The 18,397-nt window shown below is 37.8% G+C and overlaps 1 long non-coding RNA gene across 1 annotated transcript; it reads right to left on the reverse strand.

The window, feature by feature from the left end:
* Positions 1-2,734: 2,734 nt before the first annotated feature.
* On the reverse strand, positions 2,735-3,678 carry LOC136854778 (uncharacterized). Its single transcript, XR_010857794.1, has 2 exons — positions 3,077-3,678; positions 2,735-2,855 (listed from the first exon to the last, which is right to left on the reverse strand). It is a non-coding gene; the product is annotated as an uncharacterized lncRNA (long non-coding RNA).
* Between the last annotated feature and the right edge of the window lie 14,719 nt (positions 3,679-18,397).

The following is an 18,397-nucleotide window of genomic DNA, read 5'->3' on the forward strand; positions in this document are numbered from 1 at the left end:
TTGGTGGGGCTTTTTCCACTATATGAGTGGCGAGGGCAGGAGGGGCGTAGCGCAGGAAATGCTCGAATTTAAACCGCTCGAGTACCTCGGCGGTGTTAGTGGCTCCTTCGGAATCGAGCCATTTTGTCAACGCCCGCTCCGAATGGTACGCCCAATCGGACCAAGTCTGGCCTGCTTCTCTGGGCTGCTCTCTCAACGTCTCCTCCACCGCTCGGGGGTAATCTCGTGCGCCTTCGTAACTGCTTGGCGTCACGGCTTCCCAGTTTCCCGATCGTCTGCGGGAAGGGCGTGGTAGGCAACGAGGGCCTTTCCGCCCAGGAATTTAGTGAGAACAAGGGAGAGTTCCGCGGGGAGAGATCGCAGCACTCCAGGACTCGTTCGGCCCTTTCAAGCCATACTTCAGGCTCGGACTCCGTCCATTTTGGCATGAACAGTGAGCTTGGCTGAGGGCACTCATTCCCGCGGCAGGGGCGGGGGTGGCGGGCTGTCGTTCTAGCATCTGGAGCTCGTGGGCGCTGTCGCTCTCGATCTTCCCATTCTCGTTCCTCCCTTTTCTCTTGGGCGATTCTGTCTCTCTCCTCTCGTTGTTCTTGGGCAATTCGTTCCCTCTCTTCTCGTTGTTCTTGGGCAATTCGTTCCCTCTCTCTCTCTGCACGTTCTTTATCCTTCTCCTGCTCTTGGGCAATTCTTGCCCTCTCTCTCTCCTCACGTTCTTTATCCTTCTCCTGCTCTTGGGCAATTCTTGCCCTCTCTCTCTCCTCACGTTCTCTCTCCCTCTCTTCACGTTCTCTTGCTCTCTCAGCCTTGGCATCGTCCACTCGCTCTTGAACCCATGCTCTCAGATCTTGCCCCGATAGTCCCATGTCCTTCCCAGCGGACATGTAGAATTTGAAATCCTCGTTTTGTTGGGCTCTGGTATTAGCCATTTTGAAATAATGGTTATATGATATGTCTGAAAAGACTCAGGTTGTCTGAAAAGACTCAATTGCAGGAATCTGAAACACTCAATGGTTCAGACTGCAGGAGAATGGATCTGTCTGAATAAGACAGGTGATTAGTAAGTCTGAGGAGACTTTTTGTTAAAATTTGATATGTCTTGGAAAGACGTGGTTGTTCTTGGCGAACGAATTTTAATATGTGTCTCGGAAGACGTAGTTGGATTTTGTCACGCTCGGACTTGGCCGGCTGTAGCGTGAAGTTAAGGAGTTGTTCTAACGAACTAGAATGATCAGTCCCGTAAGGGCTTAGATGTGTGTGAACTACACTATATAATGTCTCAAAAGGACTTAATTTTGGGTTCCCGCAGGAATGAGAAATTCTCGCCACGTGCGACGTAGAATTTTAGGAGTCTCTGAGGACTGGAATTTGGAGAAATTCTCGCCACGTGCGACGTAGAATTTTAGGAGTCTCTAAGGACTGGAATTTGGAGAAATTCTCGCCACGTGCGACGTAGAATTTTAGGAGTCTCTGAGGACTGGAATTTGGAGAAATTCTCGCCACGTGCGACGTAGAATTTTAGGAGTCTCTGAGGACTGGAATTTGGAGAAATTCTCGCCACGTGCGACGTAGAATTTTAGGAGTCACTTAGGACTTGGAATTTGTGGAATTTGGAGGAATTCTCGCCACGTGCGACGTAGAATTTTAGGAGTCACTTGGGACTTGAATTACGATTCGTCCCTTAGGACTTAGAAATTACTAACGGAAACCCAAAGAGAAATGAATGGGGGAAAAAAAAAAAAAAATGCTACACACGCGGCATGGGCGGGGGTGGGGGGTGCAGGTCGTTTGGCCAACACCGGAGGTATTTTTAGATTCTGGGTGAATGAACCCGTATATTTATATACCGTCTGGGATTCGGAGAATTTCCCAGTCGTCTGAGAGGATAACAGTACAACGGCCTAGTAATTTTCCCTATAAGCGGAGTTTAAATTTCGCTTTCTAACACCTAACTCGAATACTAACTACACTGAGAGAATTTTCAGCAATGCAAGCTGACTTCGTCGTGTCCCACGTGGGAATTTTATTCGCGCCTAAATAACAGTTCGCTAATTCGAAATGCGAAGTAAAATTTATCACAGAGGAATTTCTTTCGCACTATTCCTCAAGCAAGGATATGGCAAGATTTTAACACAGGAATTTTCGCACTATTCCTCGAAGCAAAAGATATGGCAAAGATTTTAACACAGAGGAATTTCGCACTATTCCTCGAAGCAAAGGATGGTTAGCACTGGTTATTTCCTAACTACCTATCCTGAAAGGCATGCATTAACGAATCTAATACGGCGGTTCTTTTCTCTCAGTGATTACATGCGTCCCTATTTCTAATTCCTAGGAACAGTCACGATTGTAAAAAGGTTTTGCTAAGATAAACACATTACTTACGTGGAATTTTCTGGATCTGTGTGCTGGTTTTACACAAAAGGTTCGTAATTGTCTCGTACCCAGCTTAGCTTTGCTAATAGCTGATCTGGCAAGTTGCAAATGCAATAAAGGAACACTAGGAGAACTGCAACTGCAAAACGAGATCTATGGCCAGGTCGCCATTTTTACGTTTTTCCGTGGTTTTAGTTTGAAATATACTCTGTGAGACAGGTAGCAACAATTTAAGTTAATTTAGCCTTGTGATTCTGACTTCGTGGGTACGGGAAAACGTAAAAAAGAGGAAAACAAAGGAGAATTTCATATGAGCATAGGGCTCTGGTTACTGAGGGAAATATTACGTAAAACACGTGGGCACATTTAAAGTAGTGTATTTACATAAATGACATTAGTACGGGAAAGAGGAACTCAGTAGGTTGAATGAAACTGGGGAATTCCAGCCACAGTCCGAGAAGCTTCCACGAAATAGCATCCCTCTGAAATGAGAGATATGCACATTATACGCCAGTAATGAAAATAGACAAAAGAATAATGAATTCGAGGCTGCACTGAGGGTGCCAAAGGAGTAATAAAGAATTAATACTGCCGATGCAAGAGGCGCACGGACATTAGACAAGGGAGATTTCTGGCTTTCTCTTTAAGAAAATATTACGAGACAAAAGCGTGACTGAAATGGGGCTCTTCCAGGGCACTTTACCTTAGCAGATTTTCCGAGGGCGCGTAGAAGGCGGTGCGTGGATGACTTGCAATTTCCGAGGGCGAGTTTCTTCCACGTGGTGAGATGCAAGGGCTTCCGTAAAGGGGCAAGGCGATGGGGACTCCTCGAAACTCCAAGCAATGGCGTGTGGGCTCGAGGAATACGGTCGAAGGGCACGAGGAGAAGTATACTTTGAAAAGGGCCACGTGGTTAGGATGCAAGGGCATCGATGGGGCCAGGTGTTGAGGACGTCTTCACAAGCTCACTCCATATCTTCCAGCCCGCGTGTGTGTGCTGAGACCTTGGGCTTTTGCCTTTATCCCCTCCTATGGGACAGGGGTGCGCCCAACACAGATGCTTTGACTCATTGCACCTGCTGCCCGCAGGGGAGGTTTTGGCCTGTAGGAGAAACGCCCAAGCCAGATTACTTTTGCCTCGAAGGAAAGATCTTTATCAAAAATGGGAGCGCCTTTAATCTTTTAAACCCTTGGTTTTAAGTCGATAGACAGATGGTCTATCGATCGGCCGGCTGGCAGTAAATGAAACACAACAACAACAAAGGAGGGGGGGAGGGGAGGCAATTTGCTAGCGAATTCTTGCTAATCATAATGACATATATATATATATACTGTATATATAAATGTGTGTGTATATATATTCTTTCTTTTCTTTTTCTTTTAACGTGCTTTTTTTTCCCATTTTTGTATGGGGTAAGCACGATGCCTTCTTTTGAAGGACTTTTTTTGATTTGGCTTTGGGGTAGACCTGTGGTCTCGATCGGCTGCCCTGCCTGACATCGCTAAGACCCCGGTAGCGTATGTTTCATGTATCATACCCGACCCAACGCCCTTTCTTCCCAGCAGCGAGAAGTTATTGCGCGGGTAGGACGAGAGTTCGAGACGTGTGAGATGTTTGTTATGTTTTTAGAAGGTGTTGTAGTGGCTTTGTTTTGTGTGTGTATTTAGTCTGTAACACCCATTTGCTTTTAAGCAAACCTATCCGTTGATTACATATATAATCCCGGGATGTCTACACGGATAGCAAAGTGTCTGCCTCTCTGATCAGTCGGCTGCGGATTTGAACCCGCGCCACAGACCTCTACGAAGTTTGAAGCTGCTGCTGTAACCGACTATATATATATATATATATATATATATATATATATATATATATATATATATATATATATATATGAACACACAGAATTATAGAGAAGTCTAAATAGAAATCGTCTGTTTATCAGGCTGTATAATTTTAATTTCCAAAACATGCTTACCTGTAATCAGACGGAAAACGTAAATATAATCCTAATACCGTTTTTTATAATTACGGTGGATTAAAATTACACAGGACTGAACTGCGATTAACTTTCATTACATAAGTGTAAACGACCGTGCAAATCCTTTATAAAAATAACAATGATAATATAGTTTATTATATGAAGGCAGGTGAATAAATTCGTTTTATGTTTAGAAATGTGGTTTTTATGAATACTTACACTTAATTTATCTATCTATCTATCTATATATATATATATATATATATATATATATATATATATATATATATATATATATATATATTCTTCGGCTTATATTTAGTCTGACCCTAAAATCTTGCTGGAGACGCAAGATTTCTGATTGCACCTACCTTTTATTATATTTTCTTTCCTTTTACAATAACTCATTTAGTTTGCATAAGAATCTCGAGGAAAAATGCACATGGCATAATCTGCCATTCCACAAAATGTTATTGAAATCCATCAGTACCTTCTGAGTCCCCTTGCGAACAAAGAGAACAGATATGGAAACATACACAGGTGACAACACAACCTACTGTACGTCCTACTTCGTTGGCGGAAGGAAAAAGTAAACCAATTTGTGCTTTGTATCTTTCCACTGCTTAGTCCTGTGGTGTGTTCATTTTTTAAGCATTGCAGCAGATGAAGCTCAAGAATTAAGCAGTTGTGAGTCGATCAGTCTTAGCCATTATATATCCTAAGTAACATTGATTGCAAAAAAAAAAATTGTTAAAAATAATATGAATAGAGAAAATTATTAATATATTTTTCATTTGCATTTTCTTAATTTAAATATACGGATGCAAAAGTTCTAAATATATAAAATTATGCACCATTCTCCATTCTCAAACAAACACAGTTGACTGTATGTTAATTTCTATTTTTTCCGCCTCGTGTCAGGCACAACATTTCCGTTCGCAAGAGCCCTTGACCTTTACGTTTGTTGTTTTGAATAAATTAGTAAGTTTGTAGACGCTGCCTCTTACTCACGCCTTCGCTGCAGTATAGTGGCAAACCACTCACCGTAGAGGCTGTCATTGCTGGTGGCTCCACTGCTCTCGGGGGACAGCTTTCGTTACATGTAGAGGTCCTGGCTTTTTCTTTCCATTCAGCTCCACGTACCTCTCTCTCTCTCTCTCTCTCTCTCTCTCTCTCTCTCTCTCTCTCTCCTGCACATACATACCCACACACGTGATGGTGGGTGCAGTGTATCATTTTGGTTATCCTGACTGCATGAATTCAGCTGTAAGTCGAAAAATCACTGATCTGAAATTTTCGCCTGGAGGAAGAAGACTGCAAATTATAATGCATCGGGAGAAGGTGATGGACGTACGCATACGCAAATACACACACATACACACACACAAACTTTGTAATCATCATAATAGATTCAAAATAAGTATACATCCTTTTAGGCAAACGGTCGTTTTTGGAATTGGAAAGACTAATGCTAAGAATGCAAGATTAAAACTGAAAATATACACATTTGAATAACTAATGGTGAACAGTTAGTTGCTAAAATAAATAATTTGATGAATCTAATAAATTGTTAGAAAAGGGGAAGTTTTGTCATAGCTCATACGTGATCCGAGAGAGTACACATTTTCAAACATTTTAATTTTTCAATTTTTACTAATAATAATAATAATAATAATAATAATAATAATAATAATAATAATAATAATAATAATAATAATATAGCGGCAACAATTACAAGAGAATACACGTGATAGGATTAATATAATAATTCCATTGAAAACCTTCGCAATAAAACCGAGGCGACTCATGCCATAAAGAGAATTTGGAAAGCAACTATTACTTTTATGCGATCTCTCTCTCTCAACTGTTTTTGCTCACGTCACGTTTTCTGACAACTAAGAAAACTTTTCCACGCTGAGTTTTATCTTGCCACCAAACACGCGCATACGCGCACGGATACGACAGAATGACAGACATTTCCGCTCACTCTATGGTAGTGAAAACACAAAGGGTAAGGAGTTAATTAATAAAACGAGAAGGAAACGACTTTGTAATCTTTGGATTACTCTCTTTGGTGACTAATTTTGTCCCTCTAAAGCCACGCTTTGGAATTCTCTCCTTGTTTATGACCTTCCGTAACCCCCAATTCATACACAGAGAATATGCTCTTGGAATGGGCAAAGGATTTACGTTTCACTTTTACAAAAATCTTAATGCCTTTGCTCAAATTTCTGCTAATATTTTAGTGGTTTCATCTGTATTGAAATATTTATTCGACATAAATATTCAACTTCTCAAAAAACGCAAAATTAGCTCTTTAAAATTTTCAATAAAATTAGAACATACTTTGAACAAAAAGTCTTGGACTGTATTACTCTCTAAAAATACACATTCGAGATGAAGTGGATATCTGAATAATCGCCTTTCGGGGGCGTATTCCAAACTGATAAGTATTCAGGCAAAAATGTCCTTTACCAGCTGACTATCTGGAAAGCAAAATTTCTTAAAGGAATACCTCTGGCCAATTTTTTGGGGAGCATGTCTGTCGTTTGGTTATTCATCACGCTGACATTATTATTTTACATATATTGTAGTTAAAGCAAAAAAAAAAAAAATTTGCAATATCTTTTCATGAAAATAAAGGCATAGCAAAATCAACCTAATGAAATATGTTCCAAGAGATTCCAGACATCGGAGGAGTGGAACCTTCTTCTGCCCTGCAATCTCTCGGGAGTCTTAGTCTGAATTTAATTGCTCTCCTCTCCTAAATGAATCATTAAGGATCCTCTAATCATTAATAAGACTCAGATCGTTAGCGTCAGGGGGTGGAGGGGGTAGGGGATGTCTCTGATAACCTCCGGAGAACTGGGCATCTCAAAGTGGTGGCTTCGAGTGACCTCTCAGGGTTTTCAGATTCCAGGTCATCGAGAATGTTTAGGAATATTCCGGAATCTGCTTCGTCAAGATTTCGCTTTCTTCTGCATTTCAAGGTTTTTTTTTTTTTAACCTTCCTGGTTTTTTTCAGCTTTTTGCTCTTATTATCCACCATGACAAATGCTAAGAGGTTCTAAGAGAAAAAAAACATGAAAATAGAATTTTGTCAATGGATTACCGATTTGCCTTTATATAGTTATGATGCACTTTAATCATTTTCCAATAAGCTTTAATGGTTTGAATCAAGTTTATAATATGCCTGTTTTAGTGCATGCGCTTACTGGACTGGGAATCAGACATCATTGAACATGCTGCTTTTATTTAATTAATTTCATAATCATGGTACTGAAATTTACGCGTATATAAATGTGTGTGTGTGTATATATTTATATATATATATATATATATATATATATATATATATATATATATATATATATATATATATATACTGCATATAAATACATTTATATATATATATATATATATATATATATATATATATATAATACTATATATATAATATATATATGTATATATATATATATATATATATATATATATATATATATATATATATATATATATATACATACAGTATATGGGTGTGTTACTTTAAATTCTAAAAATTGCGGTTCGAATCCATGGTGCCTTGTCCATCCAATTAATATTGTGAGGATAACATCACTTTGGCTCTATGAACAAGTGACGAGGCTCTACTGACGCTATTAAAGAAGATTTGATGTGTTCAGGTCTTGGCCTCTTCTGCCTCGCTCTCGCCCATGCGTCACCCTGACAGGCTTTCCGTAATATCGTTCCTTGGCGTCGTTAATAAATTGTATCCTTGTAATCCCATGCGTTTATTCTGAGTAGTGATGATTAAATTTTTTGATACACTGTAATTGTTGGTGGCATATGGTTATGATAATTATAAAGGTGAAAGTAGCAGACTGAAAACTTGCTTTGAAAATAATAAATGGTTAGAAGATAGAATGGGTGTTAGAAAGGGCAGTGTTCTGATAACATTACTTGTTTCATTTTCAGATTCATATCTTGGGGAGAAAAAATCTGCTGGTGAAAGATTTGTTGAATTAACATATGCAAATGACCTGTACAAGATAAGAAGTTCGACAAAAGACAAAGACATTGATAATATATGTATTTCAACACCTTCCGAACTTATAACCACGAGTCGTGGGAACTTGCATCTTTGATCAGGGGCCAGCTACAAGCAGCTCATTTGAATGTAGTGTAATAAAAGTTGCAACGGGGTTACGTAGACTGAGAAATGAGGACAATAAAAGAGCAATGAAAGTGTGAAATTTGAAATTTTTAGATAAAAAAGTGTGAAATTTGAATTTTTAGAATTTTTCCCAGAGGGGGACAACTGCCATTGTTATGATATGTAAACTGAAGTACTGAAATCTCAAAGAGATTTTTGTACTGGAACCCAGAGATGAGAAAAACGATGGAAGACCAAAGATATGGAAGGAAAAATTGAATACACTGGAGTGAGTTAGATATCGACAACTGACAATCTCTCAAGTCCTCATGGCGTGAGGGGGGAGAAGAGTGCCAGTGACTCCAGGAAATGGGAAGGGTGGCATTTATTCAGGAGTAAAGAAAAAGGAGAAAGCTCAAGTGTAGTGGACGAGAAATGAGTGGGGCATAACCTTTTGCTACTTTGTAGCCACAAGTGAGCTCAGGTTTGGGACTTTATACATAAATAGTCCAAAACTTATTTTTGGCAGTTGAATAAAAATTATTAAATGCAGTTTCATAAGTTATAGATTTTTGGTTTTTCCCGGTACTAAGTCTGTCTTAGATTATCTACACTTTTTATTTAAGGAAAATTTAAAGTATTTAAGGAAAAACTGAAGTTTTAAGCGCTTGATAGAATGTTTTTTTTTTTTTATAAGGTCTTAGGCCGAGTTATGTAAGCTCAGAAGAGCCTTTAGGCTATGCCAGGGGATTGTAATGAGAAACACTGGCCTCTCAGAATATCAGTGAACAGGAAGAGAAGCTGAATAAAACGAAAATTACAAAAGGATATGTTGAAGATACAGAACTAACACACAAATGGAGGATAAATGGGCTGAAGAATTGAATGGGCAGATGGCACTAACTCAAGATAGAGTCAATCGGTTTGGTAAATCCTTCCTACAATTTATTCCCGGAATTTTGAATTTTGTACACTTGTATATACTCCCTGAATCATTTAACCCCCTTCCCCCAGTCTTTCCCTTCCTGTTTATAAGTGGATTTTTGCCACCACTATAAAGAGCAATTATTATTATTGTTAAAATGGTTTAACCAGACCACTGAGCTGACTCTCAGCTTTCATAGGGTTGACCCGAAGGATTAGGATGAAATACCAGGTCTAGGCCAGAGGCCAAGCACTGGGACCAAATAGGTCATTCACGTGTTGATGAATGAATAAAAATGAAATTAAAAAAAAAAAAAAACTGCAGAAGGCATATGCCTTTACACTGGAATACACGCACACATTAAATACATTTACTTGTGTTCCCAAACATACAAAAGAAAAAAGGAAAGGAATATTAAAATTCAGAATAAGTAACGTTTTTAAATTTCGTTTTTTTTAAATCCATTAAACGTCCTCTGGGGTTTGCATTTTCATTATTTGCTTATCTATTTTATATTTTATCAATTAAATAAGTTTTTCATGAATATTAAAATTGGAATGACTGAAAATGTAGAGAATTCTGACAAAATTTCCCTCTTCAATTTATATCCAAAAGTTGATAATCACTGCTGGTTATATGTTGGACATTCACACAATTCATTCTGACCATTCGGGAAGAAGGCCATATGGACTGTTCATTAAGTGTTCATAAGTCAAACGAGTATGACCTATTCGAAGACGCGTCAGAATTATTTGTGTGTGTCTCTCTCTCTGTGATATGATGAACTCCATTTTACAACACAGGATTTTATCTGTTTCAATTTATTATTTATGGATTCCTCAAAACGCAAAGATAGAATGGAAAGAAAACAAAGGCAAAAAGGGGGAAATCTTCCTTTCTATCTCCATCACGATATTTAGTCGTTTGATAAAAATCTTCTCCTAAAGAAATTCACTTTTGTTCGATTATAGAGATTTGTACTTCTTGAGACGAGGGTTCCCTTCTTTTCTTCTACATCTTTCTTTCATATTTCTAGTACAAGACTCTCTCTCTCTCTCTCTCTCTCTCTCTCTCTCTCTCTCTCTCTCTCTCTCTCTCTCTCTCTCTCTTAATTCTTGAACAAAATCTTGTATCCTTTATTAATGCCCACCCATCAATTTACAACCATGAATCAAGACGACTAAAATGCCATAAATTTCTTTTAATTCTGACAAGCAATTGAACTTGTAATCTAAGAAACATTTCATTTGCAATCAGCAATTACAGCATCTCCTTCGAACCCAGAGATCGTCCCTTCTCTCACACTCCCTTCAACAAATTTTGTAACAGACTATAGTCGAATAAAAGGAGTGTCTAATGCCTGTAGCACACGATATGAATAGTACAAGACATATTAATCCACGTCAATTTACCTATGACGTCATCATTGACTTTCATTACACAGTAACTAATCTTTGTTTCCACCGTCCCTGCAGATGCTTCACTTTGGAAAATAATCGTAGGGGTTTATATCCCCCGTAAATAAGCGAATGCTTTCACATCACATCACAGAGGTATTTGCATCCATCAGCAAATACAGTTTTCATTAATGCAGAAAAGCCGCGGCGCGTTGCCTTTTACTTCATTCACGAGAGTATTTGCCGGGATTATACATAAAAGTGGATTTCATTGCAAATGTGAAATGGGGTTTATTTGTTTCCCAATTGATGTCATTCAATTTCAGCTGTACACAAAACACGGTGGTCCTAGTAATAAACATCGAATGAGGACAACTGTTTCCATTGGCTCTTGTTCAAATGTGGTTAATAATCCGAATCCATCATTTCGCGCTTTGGAAAAAACAATTTTTAGGATTTATTGGTAGAAGTGACATACGCGGAACTCTACTGCATAAAGCAATAAAGATCAGTAGAGAGTTTTCGTATCAGCCAGATGCCCCTAGAAGATAGCTTACGGAAAATTTACGACATCAGCATATTTGAAGGTTGATATACGCAAAAACTTTTTCTGAGGGGTATTAATGGCATTATTTTAATAGATGCTTCCATTTAGAAGACATTCACATTAAACATAGTATGTAAACTGAGAGATTCATAAACACATACATACATATATATATACAAATCTATCTATCTGTGTATATATACACACATATATATATATATATATATATATATATATATATATATATATATATATATATATATATATATATATATATATATATATATATATATATATATATATATATATATATATATACATATATACACACACACACGGAAGGCATAAAGCAATGCTATTAAAGAATAAATCTCTTTGGGTGAATATTAGATCCTTAATCGAAAATTGTGTCCGTGCTCAGGACAAGCACTAGAAGTCATTGGCGGTGGGATGACGGATAGAGTCCAGGTGTTGAGTGCTTTCTTTTTCTCTTCGGCTTCAACTCTAGACGCCTGGCGGGAGAACCCCATTTAAATAGGAACTATGCAGCAAATATTGGGATGCTACAATGGAACGTTATTTCACCTTTCCTGTTTGCCCATCTCATAGATTTCATGATGAGAAAAGAAGTCGCAGTTGGAGTAACAATAGAAACTTGACAGACGTGCGACATGCAGTCTTGATCAGCAAAACACCACAAGATTCACAAAGCTTGCTTTCTACCGAGATGGGACTCAGCATTTGTCTGAGAGCAACCCAAGTAATGAGGACAGAAGGGTGAACTTACGCAATGGGGAGAGAGGATTAAGTAGGGTGTGTCCTTTGCACAACCTGTGGGAGAATATTATGTGATAGTGTCAGCTGGGCTAATGTGGCACCAGAAAAGGTGGACGACACAGACCTACTTGGAGAGAAGTATGAGATGGAGATTTGCGGAATATAAACCACAGGAAACAAATCAGCGGCGGAAATTCACTGAGGCCCTTTCGTGTCACGCAGCGTTGGAGGCAATGATGATGATGATGATAATTAGTGAATATATAGCGATGAGTTATCGTCTTAAGTTCTTTCCTTCCTTTCTTTCCTTCTTACTTTTTTATTCATTTTGAAGGTAAAGAAAATAGTGACAAATAGTAAGTGCAATAAAAGAATAATTGTTTACATAAAACAGATAAAAGACACTACTGAAAAACAATTCCCTCAATCGTGTTGTCTACTTTCACTACCTTAAATAAGTATCGACCCTTACGCTGTAAAAGAGAATTTAAATAATTACTAAGCAGCATTTCTTTGCTGCAACCTCATTTCCGACACTGGAAAACATTTACTGAGGAATCGAGATCGTTTTCAACGTAATTCATTGTGGTTTTTTTTTTTGTAACTCTTATCAAGATTCTCCTCTTTCCGTCCTTTGGGGAAATTCTGGGAAGCGCTTTGTGTCTGGGATTGTTGTTGTATTCAATGCAGTCTTGAGAATTCAAAATATTTGTGGCAATGTAAAGTGTTCGACAAAGAGGGTTTGGAGAACCAAGGAAAAGGAGCGGCTGATAAAAAGAAGTTATAAAGCAAGATAAAAAAATAATTGTACTTTGTATTCGGAATGCATTGCATACAATATCTATTTATTCTTAGACGCATTACCATCTCTATACTGAAAATGCAATGTGTATTACGTATTTTTCCTTTATAAGAACGAGTCAATTCATATCAGAAGATGATTGATTTAGATGATATTCCTTTTTAATCTTTTTTTGCTACTCAAATAACCATAAAACTAGCCAAAAATGTAAGGAACTCTCCCGAGTTAAAAAAAAAAAAGAATGGGAGAAAGGCAAATTTATGGTGTTAATTGAACAACAATAAAGTGTTTGGCAAGACTATGCTAGGAAAGTCAGGATGCAGGTACAGTATATAGATGCAGGCGAGAGAAATAATTTTTCTTTTTGTAGGGTAAAGGTGATAGAGAGAGTTAAGAATTACTGAGGCATGACATTGGTTGGCATACCAGGGAAAATTGTATGGTAGGATTTTGAGAAAATAAGATGGATGACAAAAGGATCGACAGGGGAAGAGCAGCATAGATTTAGACAGAGACACTATTTTGAAATACTTCTGTAACATTAAGAGACTGTAGTATACATGGATCCACAAAGAGCCATGTTGGGATTGAAAGAGCTGCAGCAGGGGGAATACTGAAGATGACGGTGAACAAGGAAATTTACTGCGAGAAGTTTAAATGTTATGATGAAAGGGAATTTGTTACAGTGTAGAGGCAGGGGAGTGACACGTTTGGTGTAAAATGGATCTTAAGTGATGTCTTTGTGATAGGACAAGAGGGGTATTTCCGAAGAGGAGAGAAATTGCAGAAACTAGTGAAAGAGTTTGAAAGAGAATGAGAGAGAAGCTTTGAGTGTGTGCAGCAGTAAAGTTATCATGGGGATTGGAAACCAGGAGAATGATACAGAGAATATTAATAATTATGGATGATGGAAAACTGTCGGTGCATAAGCATTTAGGAGTAAGTGTAATACATAATGGTAGAAAGAAAGAAGATTAGTAAAATAGGTGAAGCAATATTAAAGTAGATCTGCTTTATGGAATGGAAGTTTAGAAGTTCAAAATGAATGAAAAAAAGTTCATGTCGTTAATTTGAAATGCTTTTGTAGTATAAGGGGTGAAGATGGATTGAAAGGAGAGAAATTTTCGAATAATGTGTAGAGGTAAAATCGACCAAAATTGCCTCTTTTGTGCTGCTTTCAAAATAGAGGTGAACTGTGCAGTTTGTGTAGAGGGCCTCGACATGCCATTCATGAGCGTTCTGTGTAAGTGTAAAAAGCGGTAAATATTTAGCAAGTCCCTCACATTTTGTTTGGGACAGAGTAAACCGAGTCGCGGGTTTAGGTTGCTTCCACACTACAGACGTGTGTGCGATAAGTTACGGACTGTAGTGTGACGCAAGAGATTGTAAGCGAGAAACCAAAGTGGCACAGACAACGTGAGAAAGGGCAGACGAAACCGTATGCTTTAAATGTCAAAACCTTCAGCAATCTTTGATCATTTGATGTTTATAGATGATTATCTATAAGTGGCAAATTAGATGGAGTGCAGAAGAGTAATATAGCGAAAAATTTCAATTGAAAAGTTGATAAATATTGGCAAATATTGCATGTAAACCTTTTGAGCACAGCTCGTAGAGCAGAGAAAACCAAAGCTAACGAAATATATTTTTCATGTTTTTGCTCATTTTTGCAGTTGCTGTTTTTGTAGGTGAAGATGTCAACGAAAAGAATATTTTACAAATAACGGCCAAAAAGTGTTTTACATCTAATTTGTTTCCTCTATTTATGTTATTTTAACCTACCTATGTTTTCTTAGGGAGATTAATTTTCGTTAGATTCGCAATGGTGACATGATTAAAACTATTTTAGAAAAATAAACATGAAAATGAATTTTCTTTTTAACTGAACTCTGAAAAAGAAAATAATTGTTTCTAACACATCACATTGAAAACTTCTCAGGTGAGGAGAGCAGTCAAATACATTCAGATATTTGGGAAACACAACAAACTCATCCTTTGTGCTAACATAAATAAAATCCAAACATCAATGGTAAGCATTAATATAAAGTATTAATGATGAAAATGTAAACTTCTGATATGAGTTGCAACATATATGAATGTTTGAATATTCCATCGCTTTTGCCTTCATGTATTAATTAATGAGCACCAAAAAGACTAGTATCAGCCACCAAGAGATGGAGTGAGAGAGAGAGCATCCTGTGCAGATGTCTGCATTAGCGAAGAAACAAAAACCAACGCTAATGTAATCATCCCAGCAAAAGGCGGACATGAGTAACTCTTCAAGGTTCCATTCGCACTCTTCCGGAGTGCAAAATCTGACCCTGGTTTATTTTGCTGAAACCACCAGAGCGAAATTCTGAAATTTGTGTGAAAGGAATTTATGACTGTGTAGTGCGGTACGAATTTCATACATCCGCATTCAAATATATCTTTATCTACATATATCTGATTTGATTTCAATCAGCATTAAAATTAAGGTCAGCTCTCAGCAGAACACTTTCCGTTTTTCTGTAGGGCATGTCCGACTCTCAGAGATTCTTGATTCTAAGAAGATAGGAAGAATGTTCATATCCTTCTCCAAGTATAGAACCACTGACGATATAAGTTGATATCGCTTCACCTATATGTTATAAATAGTATATATGTAAAAATGCATGTATACATACATGTATAATATGTGTGTGTGAATGCAGGTTAAGCATTTCCCGTATAAGGGGTGGTCCATAAAAAAGACAAACAATCACTGCAACATTCATTACCTATTATCTTTTGACTCAAGGATAAATACCAGCTTAAAAGTCTCCAGTAACACAGAAACCTCATCAAAAGGGCATCCGACCATTTTCATGCATTCCCTCTATTCCTGGATAATAAAAACTTCTACTCAATCTATCTAGCACTTTTTAGGTGTTCCGCCTGTTTCTCGCAACGCTATCAAAATACACACACTTTTGTCACCATCTCATTGTCCTTCATTGTCTCTGCACGACCAGACAACTTAAAAGCACTCATATATATGTGTTCTATTACACTGATCACTTTAGCACTTGTTTATATCCATGTTTCCAAACGTTTCAATGTTGTGGCTTTGCATATCCGACAAACATTTCTTGTAGGCACGCACTTCAACATCTTTTCTTTGATTAATAATCAACACTAATATATTTCAACATATTCTCCTTTGGTCACAGACACTTCAGATTGCTCACAGCTAATTACCCTCTACAGTATATATCCTGAGACCCTCCACATTACATCCTTATCAGTCCTGTAATATGCTTTTTAGAGGATCTCACTTTTCTCAGGTATACATTTTTTATATAGCCACTTCAGTTACCTTGACTCCTATAAAAGGAATTATTTTCTTCTCACCCTTTCCTTTGGTACCTTTCCGTCATCCAGACATATACAAACCCGACCACACTGTTGCGACCATGCCAAAACATTTCACTTGTAATGCCTTCAACTCTTGTTACCTTTTTATCAACCTCTTAATTGCCGTCCTTACATCTTCAAACTTTACTTCTGCTTACAAGGTGAGATTTACATTGACCTTTTCCCTGCTTGAATCAAATACTTTTATAATCAAAATCCCTCCATAACCTTCCGTTGTATACTACATATTGTTAAGCCACTACAATTTATAGTTCCCGCTATCACGTTTACCTTTAGACAAACGGACAGTTATTCCCCTCATCCGCTGCCCTGAATCTTTATCTCACCCAGTCATACCTGACACACCCTGAGCCGCCACTCAGCCACACTTTCACTACAGCACTGTAGCTTCTGACTTGCAACTCCATCACTTTGAGGTGTCAATCCCTTCTTCTACCTCTTAATTGCCCTCCGTGTGTCTCAGCAGCCACTTTCACAACCATTCTCAAATGAACAACAACCCTCTCCTCTCCATCATGCAGCGCTACCTTTGTGCTGTAATCAACTTCTGACAGGTCATCAAAATTCTCACTCCATTCACCCAGTGCAGGTCAGAGGTCGAGAATAATTACTGAGACTGAAAGTTAAAAAAAGAGCAGAATTGATTTAATGAGGTCATAATTGGATACAATAATTTATAGAAAGTGAAATCAAATCACAGAAACAGGTTTAAATAACATTTAACATCAATCAATCCTCTTTTTTACACGAGTAAGCGTTTGTATGAGGAGCTGTTTGTTGATTTTTGAATAAATGGCTTGATACTACAAAACCACTCCGATCCTCAAATGTTTTTGAAGTAATATTGACTTTCTCAGTGCCTCCATTCCATTCTCTCTCTCTCTCTCTCTCTCTCTCGCACTTGCATTGTGCCTTGCACATTGTCTGTAATTTTACAGAATATTTTTTTTATTCACTCACACTGTTTAATTCTCTCTCTCTCTCTCTCTCTCTCTCTCTCTCTCTCTCTCTCTCTCTCTCTCTCTCTCCTACGAAGTCTACCAGCATAACTGGCCATTCGTAGCTCTTTCTCTCAATATCACAACAAAACCTTCTGTCATTTCGAAATCTGTGCAAAGAGGAATCGATTCCAGAGACTACTGGGTTGTCCTTGACAGAACCAACACTCGACCGAAGACGTCCAACACCTCGAGTGCGAGAGGACGGAATTCTGCTGGGAAGGGGCGCCTTTCTCCCTGTGATACTGGGGCAAATCTGGGTTCGACCGGATTGACAGATAAACAGCAGGGAGACGTAGTTGAGGGTTTGCTGCGTAGATTGATCAATTTCACGTTTTGAGTATTAATAGTATAAATATATTGTTATCTTATCAGGTAATAGAATAATAGGTTTTATCATAATTTTGAAAATATAAATGTATATGAAATTTTAATGGGATAAATCTTCAATTTAATTTTTGAATGACAAGAACGCAAATATGACTGATCACTTTATTTTGGTTATTATACAGAAAATCCTAGAGAAACTGTTTTTAACAATTTTCCACCTCCCTTATTCAGAGAAATTACACTTTCGTCTGAATCAAAGAAAAACAAACAAAAAACTTTAAGGACACCATGGAGAGAGAGAGAGAGAGAGAGAGAGAGAGAGAGAGATAGGATTGCGATCTTTGAAGAATTTCAGACCTCTTACACACCACGAAATGTGTATGTGCACGCAATTTTATACGGCTGTTTACGGAACAGTGTCAAAGGAAAACTCCATTTCAAAAAAGCTGAAAAAGGGAACAAAATAAGGAATAAGGAACAGAGTAAAGAAAATTAACACATAAACTGGAGGGAACCACATCTCTTATTCATATCATTCTAAAAATCGGGAAAATCTCCAAAATGAAGGTGACTGAAAGCGTATTAACATATTCTTCCCAGACATTGTAACTCAGTTAAGTAGGCTTTTATGCGTCGGTTAAGTAGCTTCATGACTACTGGAATACAAATTCTAAGAGTGCTTTAAAATTGAGCATCACAACAATGATCGCTAAG

Source organism: Macrobrachium rosenbergii, chromosome 30 (assembly GCF_040412425.1).
Source record: "Macrobrachium rosenbergii isolate ZJJX-2024 chromosome 30, ASM4041242v1, whole genome shotgun sequence".
Classification (NCBI taxonomy): domain Eukaryota; kingdom Metazoa; phylum Arthropoda; class Malacostraca; order Decapoda; family Palaemonidae; genus Macrobrachium; species Macrobrachium rosenbergii.